Below are 13344 nucleotides of genomic sequence, written 5' to 3'. Positions count from 1 at the left end.
AGCTTAGAAGTGTGACAAAGCATAAGAAATAAACCCCTCAATAACTCGGGGTTCTGTCACTTGAGTAAGGTTTCTAGAGTTCCGGTGCATGTCAACATATCAGCTCCAAGGTGAGGGACAAGCTGGTACATTGGGCACCAACCACCACAGAGAAAGAAACATGATGCCTTTTAGGCCTCTTTTGAGTTTTGAAGGCAACCTATGCCAGATTGGGGCACAAATGTTGCTTGGACATATTTACCAAGTAAGTTGTAAGGTTTCTACTTGTCAGCGGAGTCCGGACAGCAGGCTCTGCCACAAGCCCGCACTATTGTGTAAGCCTCTCTACCACTTGTGCCTCCTGATACAACTGCTCCCATGGCACATGAGGTATCTGTGATAGGGGTGGTGTGTGGAGTCTTTGGCAAGGTCCTACTGAGGAATCACCATGCAGACCCTTGAGATTCTAGAGGAAATCATGCCGTCTTCTACAGAAAACCATTCTTTGAAACTCAGCTGCTTCTCTAGATTGGGCCCTGACTAACTGACCTGAGCCACAGAGTTACGAGGCAGCGTGAATTGTCCATCACATGCTGAGGGCTGCCTGAATTGCCAAGCCATCAACACTGATGACGCCAGGGCAGTCCATCCTCAAGGGGAAGTGGTATCTGAGAAATGGCTCCAGAAGGTCCTCAAAGCACACATAAGCTGCATGAGCAAGGCTCTCATGGTGCCTAATTCTGTTTCATTGCCTCTTCTCCCTCACCCCACATATGGTCTCATGGAGTCTCCCCTATGACCAGTTAGTTGTTTACTGAGAAGGGAAAAGAGTTGGGCTCAGTTCACACAGACCGCCCCGGAAGAGAACCTAACCCTCCCCCCCCAAAATGGATGACAGTACTGGTCCTTGAAGGAGAATTATTTGAGGGATATCCTCCCAGTGCATAGAATTTTGAACAGTTATCTGGTTTGCCTGATAGATGAGACTGCCAAGGATATGAAAATATAAACCCAAGCTTTTATGTGTGCCGTCACTAACAATTGAGCTGAGTGGTCAGGGATTTGAAAGAGCCAGATTCAAAAATTGAAAAATCTGCTTAGGAGAAGAGATATGTGAATGGATCTTCCAGAATGGGTACAAAGTAGGGGATATGTGTCTCCTGTAACTATAGGAGGACAAACACAGCAGAGGAGCCTACAACAATTAGACGGACAAAATGTTCCATTCTGTGAATAGCACCATGGCTAGAGCTGTGGACATTATATAGTCTCGAAAATAAGAATTTTCATTCACCATGGCTTATGTAGCTATATCCACTACTAAGGGAACAATTTATCAGCAACACAGACACTGTCTGAGTCCCCAGTAGGAAGAAAACGATAATAAATTTGCTTAGGGCAAAGGAACTATGGGTAGTGGAAGTACGAAGTTATAATATCAAGTATGGCCATGTGACAAGCTGTAGGAAAAAAGGGATAGTAACTGTCTATATTTTCTTTACTCGTTAATACATATATACTTGATTAATTAATCTTCCTCTCCATCCTCCATCATGAAATATAAAATATGCTCATATGAGCTGACTCTGTATTTCAATATTCAAGTCACGGAATATCAGAACTGGATCAAGTGGCATATGAGCCGCTGGGCCTTCCCTTTTGGGAAAATGAATGTGTGTGGCCTTGAATCTCCCTTTATTACTTACATAAGAAGCCCAAAAGGTACATGCTATATGCCCTCAGGGTGATTCACTGGAGGTGAAAATGCCCACCACCTGTTTTAGGCCTTTTAGAATTAAACATCAGAAATACTTACAATCAATATGCTCCAAGTAGCCAATGGGGAAGCCAAACAAGCTGCATAAATGCTGCAGTGCCTTTGTGGGACTTTTCCTACCAAATCAGTGCTATCGAAGCCCATACAGAAGACATCAATTGCTGTCCCAGCAGTAAAGAAGATTTCAGGTTCATTTTAATCCTAAGATTAAAGGGATAGAAAAGATGCTGAGAGATCTTCAAGTTCATCAAGATTAGACTTAAATTGCTCCAAGGAGAACAGAATCCAATCTCCTTAGACTCTCTAGGGAAGAGATATTCAACTTCCTCTGCTACTATTCTCACTGTTGGGTACCATTCCTGAATGTTTAGTTGTGACTCTAAACTAAATCAAGTCTGTTGCTACTTCCTGTCCTTTGTCCCACTGCTGATAAGGACAGTTTGCATACCTTCGTCAATAAACCCTTTGAGATTAATTAATTTATATATGTATAAAATACCTATGTGACCCTGTCAACAAACAACTTATGAGCATCTCCTATGTTGCTGTTGTTGTGCTAGGCATTAGGAAAGAAACAAAAAAAGTTCTTTCATTTGAATTGTAAACCTAAACACATTGAAACTTTGTAGCTCTGTCTATAAACTGCTTTCACTCTCTTGATAACATTTGAACTTTGTAAAAATCTTCCAACAGTTTCTCAGAATTACTCTATCAGTAATATGACCTGAGACATGACAAAGAGGTAGGGGATCTTGGATATTATCCCGTATCTTGCAATTCTTTGTCGAAGGCTCTTTCTATTATACCTCTTTTATGAAAATGTTTATCAGTGAAATGAAAACTGAAGCAATCATCCAGCATATCTGAGATACAATTCCAGACCCCATTGCTGCATTTAGTCACACCAGGTATCAATTGTGCCATCTGACTTATCTATCCTGCACGTTCATTATAAGACATACGTATCCAAAGGTTAGTGAATATTATGTTTTCTGAACGTTTCATGGGAAATGAAGGAGAGGGTACATACCAGCTACTAGGACTTAGTAGAAACTGAAGGAGATAATCTTCCCAAGTTTTGGGGGGCCACTTAGCCAATCAGTGATCCATTCTCTTACCTGTCTATGATTCCCTCTTCCTTCCTTCAGCTTCCACTATTTCATTATAGCAGTTATGTACACAGCCAACTCTAAAATTCACACTGCCCAGGGGTGCCTGGGTGGCTCAGTTGGTTCAATGTCTAACTCTTGGTTGTGGCTCAGGTCATGGTTTCCCGGTTGTGCAATCAAGACCCATGTCGGGTTCCACACTCAGCACAGAGTCTGCTTCAGATCCTGTCTTCTTCTTCTTCTCCCACTGCCCCTCCCACCACACGCAAGTGCATACTCACTCTCTCAAATAAATGAATAAGCAAATAAAACCTTAAAAAAAAAACTTTAAAAAAGAATAGAATAGAGTAAAGTAGAATAGAATAGAATAGAATAGAATAGGATAAAATTAATGCCCATTTTGACCCAGGTCCTTTATTAGAGATTACTTGATTTCAGGTAACAAAAGATAGTCTTAAATTTCCCTGAACAAAAATCATAGTTATGACCACTTCATTCCCACAATAGACCAAATCAGGAAGTGGAAAAGCAGGTCTCAAGATTACTGGGCAATTCTCCAAGTCCTGACTCAGTGGCTGCCCCAATACTATCACCCTCTGCAGAAAAGTTTTCTCTGCTTCTCCCAGAAGAAATAAGATGCCCCATGAAAACCAGACAATGACTTTAAGTTTAGAGAACCTCCAGCAACTGCCATCAACCCTGACATCCTGTGAGAAAAAAATCTGGCCGACCCAGCAGATGCCAGCCAGGTCAGATGTGCGATAAAGCAGAACCCAAATTATGTAACCCATTCCCTACTTGGCAGGGGTGGTGCAGGTATATCAAAATACACGTATATCAAGAAGATACAACTGATACTAACTGACAAAACACCCATAGAGCCATCATTTGAAGCCTATAATTCTGAATTTGAGAGGTTAATATTTATCTATTCAGTTAGCTCAGAGCAGAAACAAATTTGTTTCTGCTCTGCAGAAGGCTCCAGGAAGAAGAAACAGAGACTCAAACATGTACCTTGTGCAAAGACAATCTGTCTAGTAGAGAATAAAGCATATAGAGAAACAAGATAGGACACAGTATTTCTCTAATGAGAACATTTCTGTTGGTTTTCCAGTGACTCCATAAAAATTCTTCATGCAGGCGCCTGGGTGGCTCAGTTTGTCAGACAGCTGCCTTTGGCTCAGGTCATGATCCTGGAGTCCTGGAATCAAGCCCCACATCAGACTCCCTGTTCCATGGGGAGTCTGCTTCTCCCTCTGGCCTTCTCCCCTCTCATGCTCTCTCTCACTCTCTCTCTCTCAAATAAATAAATGAAATCTTTAAAAAAAAAAAAAAAAAACTTCTTCATGACAGTTTTAAAATACTGCCTTTGTATTTTGTTGAGAGTCTAAAAACATAATCCCGTTCTAGATTACCTAGATAAAGATCTAGTAGAGCATGTTTTGCCACAGACTTTCATTGCTTTTATCTGATGAGTGCTTATTTATGAGGTGTAAAATGACAATCTTAAAAACCACTTTCCCTTTGAATTCTTTAATGAAATGTTTCTTACATTGGGATCCAGAAATATTTGGGGGCTTTGGGATTCATCAAGTTTAAGAAGGAGTGATATAAAAAGAAAGTTAATAAAGCATTGTCACCCACTGAACTCCTCCTATGAATTACCTGTTTATATGAAGATTTTATAAAATTTCATACTTAACCTTAAAATAATCACTTGAAATTGGTATTATTATCCAATTCATTGTGTAGGTAAAGGAACTAAAACCTATAAAAGCTAAGCATTTTGGGGCACCTGGGTGGCTTAGTGGGTTAAATCCTCTGCTTTCGGCTCAGGTCATGATCCCAGGGTCCTGAGATTGAGTCCCACATCAGGCTTTGTGCTCTGCAGAGAGCCTGCTTCCCCCTCTCTCTCTCTCTCTCTGCCTGCCTCTCTACCTACTTGTGATCTCTGTCTGTCAAATAAATAAATAAAATCTTTAAGAAAAAAAAAAAAAGCTAAGCAGTTTTGTCCAAAGATCACAGAGATGGCCAAGTAAGAGCTATAATGGTAATCCAGGTATACAGCAGACTATCTCATCCACATGCCTTCCTCTACATCATGTTAACTAAGAAGAGGGAGTATTTATATGCTCTACTCCATACTTTTATGTATGGTATCTAAGTACTAAGAAGGTAATTCTGGCAAAATCAGAAAAGCTGAAAAAAAAAAAAAAAGAAAAGCTGAAAATCATGAAGGACATACAGAGAACAAAGACTATTTGAATCTGGTAAATGTAGTAGCACAAAAGTGGGGTTGCCAGATTTAGCAAATAAAAAAATATAGGATATTCGGTTAAATTTAAATTTCAGATAAACAATGAGTCATTTGTATAGTATGAGTATTTCCTATGCAGTTCTAGGGATACATTCATACCAAAAAATGACTCATTGTTTATCTGAAATTCAAATTAACTGGGTATCCTGTATTCTATCTGGCAACCCTCCATGAAAGGAGGTAGGTGGGTATCAGCAGGCGTGGTGGAGATAGATGGAACTGTAGACTGTCAACTGACTAAGATTAGACTTTATTCTCCAGGCAAAGGGGAATCAACTGGAATTTCTGAGGGAAATAGCAACATGCTCCGATTTGTGCTTCAGGAAGATTAATCTGTCTGGGAAAGGTAAAACAAATTAGAGACATGAAGTGTTAGAGATAGCAATTCAGAGGACAGGTAGAAGAACCTGAATTATGTGAGCAGCAGTAGGATAGGAGTGGTAGGATAGATCGGAGTGACAGAAAAGAGGAAGCATCATCAAATTAGGGAAACCCAAACGGGCTAGTGAAATGTGCCGAACTGGATTTGTAGAACTAACAAACACCTTTGAAAAAAAAAATAGGTACCATTGTCAATAGTTCTATTTTAAAACACATACTTGAAATGCCTCTTGGATTGTTTCCCCCACATTTGGGTGTCTTTTCCCCAGAAGCTATGTAAACAGCTCACACTCAATCCTGAGTTCCTACACTAAATTCATGAAGTAGTTTTTCATCATGACAGTGAACCCAGAGCACACACTCAAGAGGCATATGATGGATTGAGGACAGCTTTGAGCTGCCAGTGGGAATGAAAAACAGAAGAAGACTGAAGACGGCAACATACCAGAGAGAAATCTTACCTTTCAGTTGTTTTTTATCAAGCATGAAGTTTATCTTTTGCCCCAGGACTGCAGTGTTTTCCACATGGGCACAGTGGTTTATGGTCACCATGTGGGTACCCTCTAGAGGTTACCTAAGTCATCCATCAGAGCCAGTCTTCAGCTGTCACATGGGCATCATCTAGACACCACACAGACTGAAAGAGAACAGAATGTGCAGATAGCTTTAGAATTCTTTAAAATTCGTTTTTTTTTTTCTCATTTATTCAGATAATATTTATCGTATACCTACTATGCTCTAAAGCAGGGGTCATCAAACTAAAACCCATAGGCCAAACCTATAGGCTGCTTTTATAAATAAAGTTTTATTGGAACACCACCACATCCATTTGTTTAGCTGCTTTTAATCCCCAGTGGCAGAGATCCCATGCCTTGCAGAGTCAGGAAGCTTTCCTAAATAGACAGTAAATATTTGAGGCTTTCTGGGGCCATTCAGTTTGTGTCATAACTACTCTATTCCACAGTACAGAGCAAAAGCACCATAGACAATGTGTAAATAAATGGCCATGGCTGTATTCCAATATAATTTTATTTACAAAAGCAGGAGGTCAACCTGCAGCCTTATTTGTTACTCCCTAGTATGGACCATACAATGTCTCTGGTTTATGTCTCTAGAAAATGCAATAATAATTTCCCCAAAGAACTAACCAACACTGGCTCAGTATTTTACTTCTCTCCACTAGTGTAAACACAGAGCTTTGATGAAACATATTTTGTTTGTTTTGATTTTTCCATTTGATGACTTATCATGGAAATACAATTTCAACAGATCTCAAGGTCATTTGATTCTCTTTTATTCTGATTCAAATATTTGTTATATTAGTATGTGTTGCAAAGAAAAGAAAACATCATTCTCGCACACTTCTCAAATTCATTTGCCTAGAGACATTTGATGGTGTTTTGTTTTATTTCAAGTGTATGCTTAGGTAACCGGCTTTTTTGACTAAGTTCAGATGTAGCATTTACCACCTAATGACCTACTGCTGGTAGCTGGAAAAGAAAATATGTGATCATTTAGCAGGTACACTCTGAATTTACTCATTGCTACATCTTGGGTGATATCCATTATACATGGAATAATAATTTATTAGTAATAATTCAATGCAATACAGAAACCACATTTGTAATTTAATCAGGGGAACTTTAATATTAGGAATTGTTAACTAGTACAAGGGAATGAGCAGGAGAAGTCAAGGCACAGAAACTGGAAGAGAGCTCCCCCCAGTGCCTTTTATTCACAGGGCCTCGTGCTACGCCAGGAGATGAATGTTTACAGAGTTCAGCTCAAGTATCAAAATCAAGGCCAAGAAGGGGGGGGTTCCTAAACTAAAAGTCAGTAATTGATAACTGGCATGAAACACAACTGCATTTTGCAAATATGGCCTGCAGAAACATTATTTAATCAATACACTGTATTCTAGTAAGACTCCATCTGGGTATTTTAATATTTCCCAAATGCCAGGAACTACAGCTGAGCTCTAAATGTACACTCTCCTCTGGATTTAGTGTAGATGTCTCTTATTAACTCTGTATTTGTGAAACCCCAAAATCTGTATGTTGAAACCCTAGCCTCCATGCTGTAGTGTGACTAGAAACCATGTCATTATTTCCAGTATTTGTCCCATGATCTCTAACGTTGCATCTTTGTTAATGCTTTTTCTTTTTTTCTGATTTCAAGCCCCCAACACTTCAAAATAAAATATTTTATGAAATTCTACCCCCTATTTAAGGTCTGGTTCAAGGGCACTGTTTTTAGTGTCTTCCCTAAATTTTCCATCTGAAACTATTATCTCCAGAGTGCCCATGTGCCAGATTCTGTTAGAGGTTCCAGGTATACAGGTGATTAAAACAAAACCCTACATACAGGGATTCATTGGAAGTGGATGATTGGAAGACAGTGATAAAAGAGAGGAGGAAAACTAGGAGAGTAGGACTCCGAAAGCCAGTAAGAAGGTGTTTCTGTATAAAAGGAATTATCATCAATGCCAGATGGTGCTGAGAAATACAATAATATAAAAACTGAAAAAAGACCACTGAGCCTGGCAAAATGGAAATATCCTTTATAAGAGTTATTTTGGCAGCATGGTGAAAACAAAAGTCTAACTGGAGTGAAGCAAAGAGACAATGACAGAAGAGGAAGAGTCAGTCAGTGGGTGGAGACAAGTTTTTATTTTGCTCTAAGAGGGAGCAGACAAATGGGATAATTGCTTGATCAAAGGTGGGTGCTTTCCTTTATTTTAAGGTGAAAGATTTTATAGCATGATCTTGTATTTATGGACGAGATCTACAAGAGAAAGAAAATAGTAAGGTGCAAAGAGAAGCTCTTCAAGAAGAAGAGGGACTGATACATAATAGACAAGTACATAAACTAAAGGTTAGTTTGGGGTCAGTTCAATCATGAAACAAGAATAAAAAGAGAAGAAAGAGAAATGGATGCAGGTAGAGTAAGAGATTTGGGGATGAAAAGAGGTCTATTCTGATAGATCCTACTTTTTCAGAGGAGTAAGGAATAAAGCACTAGGGGAGGGTGTTAGAATTTGGAAGACAGGGAAGTGTGAATGAGTCAGCCCCCAAAATAAGGTGAATTTGCTAGGCTGACTATGGGACACTGATGATGTTTTTGAGAATTCAGCATTGACGAGGCAGTGTGATTGTGTTTTTCTTCAACCACACTCTGATGCTTGGATGCAGAGGTTAAGTATCTGGAGAGTTGGGTTTAGTGGTAGAGATATTATCAAGTAAGCATGACAGAAAGAGAGAAGGGGAAAAAGTTGAGGGAGCAGTTAAGGAACTGTTTAGGGTACTGTACTGGAATGTGTGTTCTAATCTGGGTGATCAGGAAAATGAGTACATGGGGATAGGAAAGAGTAATGTAAAAGACACTGCGTAACAGAAGTGCCAGGGGGTCAAATAATGGATGAAAACAGGGCACTGATATGATATATTTATCCCTGATGATCTAGAGCAGGGGATGATGTATTAAATCTAATGGTGGGGGACGAAGCCCACATGCTCTACTTGCTAAAGATTCTTTTCAAGCCTTAATTTTTGATTCGGAAAAGTGCAAATAATATTAACAGCCCCACACACAGATGGACTAAGACAGTGTTTGGCTCAGAGTAGTTTCCAAATATCAGTTTTTATAAGTTTTTTTTTTTTTTTTGCTTTTTTTTTCTTTACATTTTTTATTTTGTTTTTTGCTTTTGTTTTTGTTTTTGTTTTTTTACATCTTCAGAGACTTCCTGGCTCCTCACACAGAGAATGTACATTTTTCATTCATTTGCACAGAAATGTAGGCCATTAAAAAGGTCGTCATACTAGGAACTTAGTATCATCAGCTGAACAATCCTGTTTAAATCTCCAGTATAGCAAAATCTTTAAAGAATTAAACTTCCAAATCTTAGTGCCTCCCACATGGGAGATAAAACATAAACGAACCTTGTGTGCTCCCAGTGAAAAAGACAGTGTATGTATAAAAGAGAATCAGAGAGGCAGGGGTGGGTAGGGGAGATGGCTTCTGGCTTTTTTAATCCTTAAATTCTCATATGAGATCATTATTTTGATTTTGTATGTATGTTTCTTAGCCTATTCAGTATTTTTTTCTTAATCTGTTCTATTCAGGTTTTAGGTGGAAACATATTAGTTCTTTTTTTTCTTTCTTCTTTTCCTTATTTTTTCTTTTTTTTTACAGTAGCCTTTCTTAGTCTTTTCTTGTTTTTAGTTTTATCTGCCCTCTTATTTTACATTATCATTAAATTCAATGTAATTATTGCTGTCAAATAGAAATTCTACTTGTGCTTTCATTTAAAAAAATCATAAGTTGCTTAAGTCTCACAAATTGACCTAATTAAACAAGAAATCAAATTCTAAAAATTTTACATAAGTTGAATTTGTTTTAATTGAATGAATGAATAAATAGGGGGTTAAGTGTTCTCTAATATAATCCTTGAGGAATAAATACATTTATAAATAATTATTTGGGGAAAGTGAATAATTTTACATTAAATTTTATTTATTTATTTTGTTTTTAATATTTTATTTATTTATTTGACAGGCAGAGATCACAAGTAGGCAGAGAAGCAGGCGGGGTGGGGGGGGGGCGGCTGGGAAGCAGGCTCCCCACTGAACAGAGAGCCTGACATGGGGCTTGATCCCAGGACCCTGGGATCATGACCTGAGCTGAAGGCAGAGGCTTTAACCTACTGAGCCACCCAGAAACCCCTACATTGAATTATGTTTTAATGTAGGTTTTCACATATTAGATTTGTTTCATGTGGGATAATCTGTTCTCTCATTTCTGCTTACTTGAAATTCATTTCCATAATGACAAAATATATACATTGGCTTCTGACAAAATAAAAACAATGTTTAATGAAACAAATTAAGAGGATAAGTCACGAGCTGCATTAATAAATTTAGTCTACAGTTTAGAAAGGGCAGCCAAATCAAGTGCCCCATCTCACATTCATTTGGAAAAGTCTTCTCTAAACATAGAAAAGAAATATAACTCTATTAAAACGTCAGACACAGGCTGGTAACCAGTTGAATATAATTTTATAGATTTTTTTATGCCTGAATTTGGAGAGGCTTTTGACTGTCATTTCTTCAACAAGATTTGTATAAGTGAGGGATGACCTGTTGTACTGTGATATACAAATGTATTGTTCAATCTGCTACTTTAACAGTTTTGCTATGATGATGAAAAACTTGCAATGACATTTCCCTTGACATAAATGTAGATCTATAAAACCAAGATTATATCTTCAGGATCAGCATGGGTTTGAGCTAACAGGATCACAGAGATGGCTTAGTATAAGCTTTCCTTTTATATTTCAGGATGTCAAAACCCAGAGAGGTAATGACACATCCAGGATCACCCAAGGTTGTTAATGTCTATACCACAGTAACTTCAGGACCCTGTCCCTTCCTCTGTCCCACAACTGAAAATGGAAAAGGAAAATTCAGTGCTTTCAAAATCCAAAATTTGAGCTATTTTTTCCTTATTGCATATCTGTGCTACTTTGGGGGTAGTTTCTGCTTGTGTGTTGTTACATAAAGCACCTTATTATTTCAAAAACAAAAACAAAAACCTAAGGTGTTGCCTCTGGGAAAGTTCAAAAACAAGTGAAAAAATATGTATCAAGCACTCGTATATACTAAACAGAGTGCAAAGATACTGAGGAAAATTTAAAAAGAAATCATAATTTTAAAGACTTTTTATGGGGCTTAAAACTAAAAGACAACTAAAACAATTATCATCTTGTAAGTAGAATCACCATTTGGGTACCCTACAGCCACAGGGTCCATGCATCTTCTTGACCAAACCTCCTAAAAGAATAAAGATTGATGATTCCCACAATTCAGCAACTCACACTTTGTCCTCCAGTGAACTAAGAAACAGGAGCTTTGTCACTGGGATTTGCAGCAAAATACGTTCTCAGGATGAATAAAGATACCTAGGTCAAGAATTTGATACTCCAGATTCCAGATCTCCAGATGCACTCAGATTAGAAGGAATGAAATCCTCATGCCAAGACTTTGTTTCCTTGATAACTGGCAGCCGCCCCTTGCTTCTCTGGCTGCTGTGGTACTCACCTGTTGGTCCTGCTCTGCACCTGTCAGCTCCATTCTGACAGACCTATAGGAGCAAGCAAAACCTGGGGACGAGTCACAGTGCCGTTCCCTGGAGTCAGTGGCTAGTAGGTCATTGTTGGCTATGCTCACTGGCCTCTTGTTTCCCTTCTATTCAAATTGCAGGCCACTGTCACTTTGCCGCTCGCACCTTAAATTTTTACTCCCGACTCTCATTCCTTTTATCAGGTCCCTATCAGAACTTCACTACTGTCCTCCAGAGGTAAAGCAAGCATCTTCCTTACTTATTTAGGCTCTGAGCTACTCTAAAATTTCCAGTGCTTATTCTTCTAGTGAATGATATAAACTCACAAGATGACCCTTCTGGCAGAGGCTTGAGAATCACTGACCATTCTATCAGCTGACTTCTGGCTCTGCCCACTGCCTCCCTGACCCAACTCTCTCTGGTTTATTAGTACAGTTACCATGTGCCTGTCTGCTTTCTTGCATCCCCAAGGTTTCCTGCTTTCCTTGTTTTTCTATATTTATGACTTCTAAAAGAATCACTTTGTTATTGTATTATTGGGATTTGGGTGAAAAGGGTTTCAATTGGCTAGTTTACTTATCCTTTGGGATATGTTTCGACAACAAAAACCTCAGCAGGTCAGCAGACTCTGAGGGACATCAGCACTGGGTGGCAGCATGGTCAGGCAGAAGCATGAAAATCTTTGGGTTCAGAGAAACCAGGATCCAATCTTACTTTGCCATTACTAACTAGCTGACCTGGACTAACTTAAAGTACCCAAGCTTCTGTTTTCTCATCTGAAAATGGATGTCATGTGCTTTTTTCAGATTCCTTAGAAAACTGGGTGAAACAGTATCTGTAAATTGCCTGGAGCTTTCTGACTTGAGTCGTAACTCATAAATGTTAATTTCATTTTATTTCCTTGAAAGCAAGTCTGAAGTTATGCTACTCAAATGGTCCATGGGCCAACAGCATCTCTATTATCCAGGAGCTTTTTCAAAATATAAACCTCAAGCCCCACCCTAGACCCACTGAATCAGAAGCTACACTTTATCAAGATCCCCAGGACATTTGTTTACATATTTTTATGCATAGTAAAGCCTAAGAAATCTTGTTCTAGAGAACAATTTTATTTCTTTTTTAGAATTAGTTTTTTTTAATGTATAGGAAGAAATATTACATGGTTTATTATGTATAAATATTATACTTTTGGTTGTTGTAAAACTTTAAGATATGTTCCTGAAATACACTGTTCTAAGAATAAATTTTTTTTTTCAAAAAATTAATATTCACATTATGACATGTAACTTACTTTTGACGTCAGACTGTTCAAGTTGGATTTTTAAACCTTATCAATACCTATTGTTATATTGTACTCAAATATTAGTTTAGTATTTCTTTCTTCTTTTTGTAGCTTGACTTTTTTTTAACTTTATTTTTTTTTGTTTTTTTTTTTTCAGTGTTCCAAGATTCATTGTTTATGCATCACACCCAGTGCTGCATGCAGGAAGTTGAGGCCCATTTTAATTAACTGACAGCTGTTGGGATGAGATAGAACTAGAGGCAATAGGGAAGTCTATTAATGCAGCTCTAGAACATTCTGGGGAAGATTCAAAAGTTCTGGTGACAAAACTGTAGATAGTGTCTTTATCATTTAAAGTATCATTTTAAAATATCATTTTTAA

The sequence above is a fragment of the Mustela lutreola genome, chromosome 9 (assembly GCF_030435805.1).
Source record: "Mustela lutreola isolate mMusLut2 chromosome 9, mMusLut2.pri, whole genome shotgun sequence".
NCBI lineage: Eukaryota > Metazoa > Chordata > Mammalia > Carnivora > Mustelidae > Mustela > Mustela lutreola.
The sequence above is the reverse complement of the archived record's forward strand: the minus strand, read 5'-3'. Positions refer to the sequence as shown.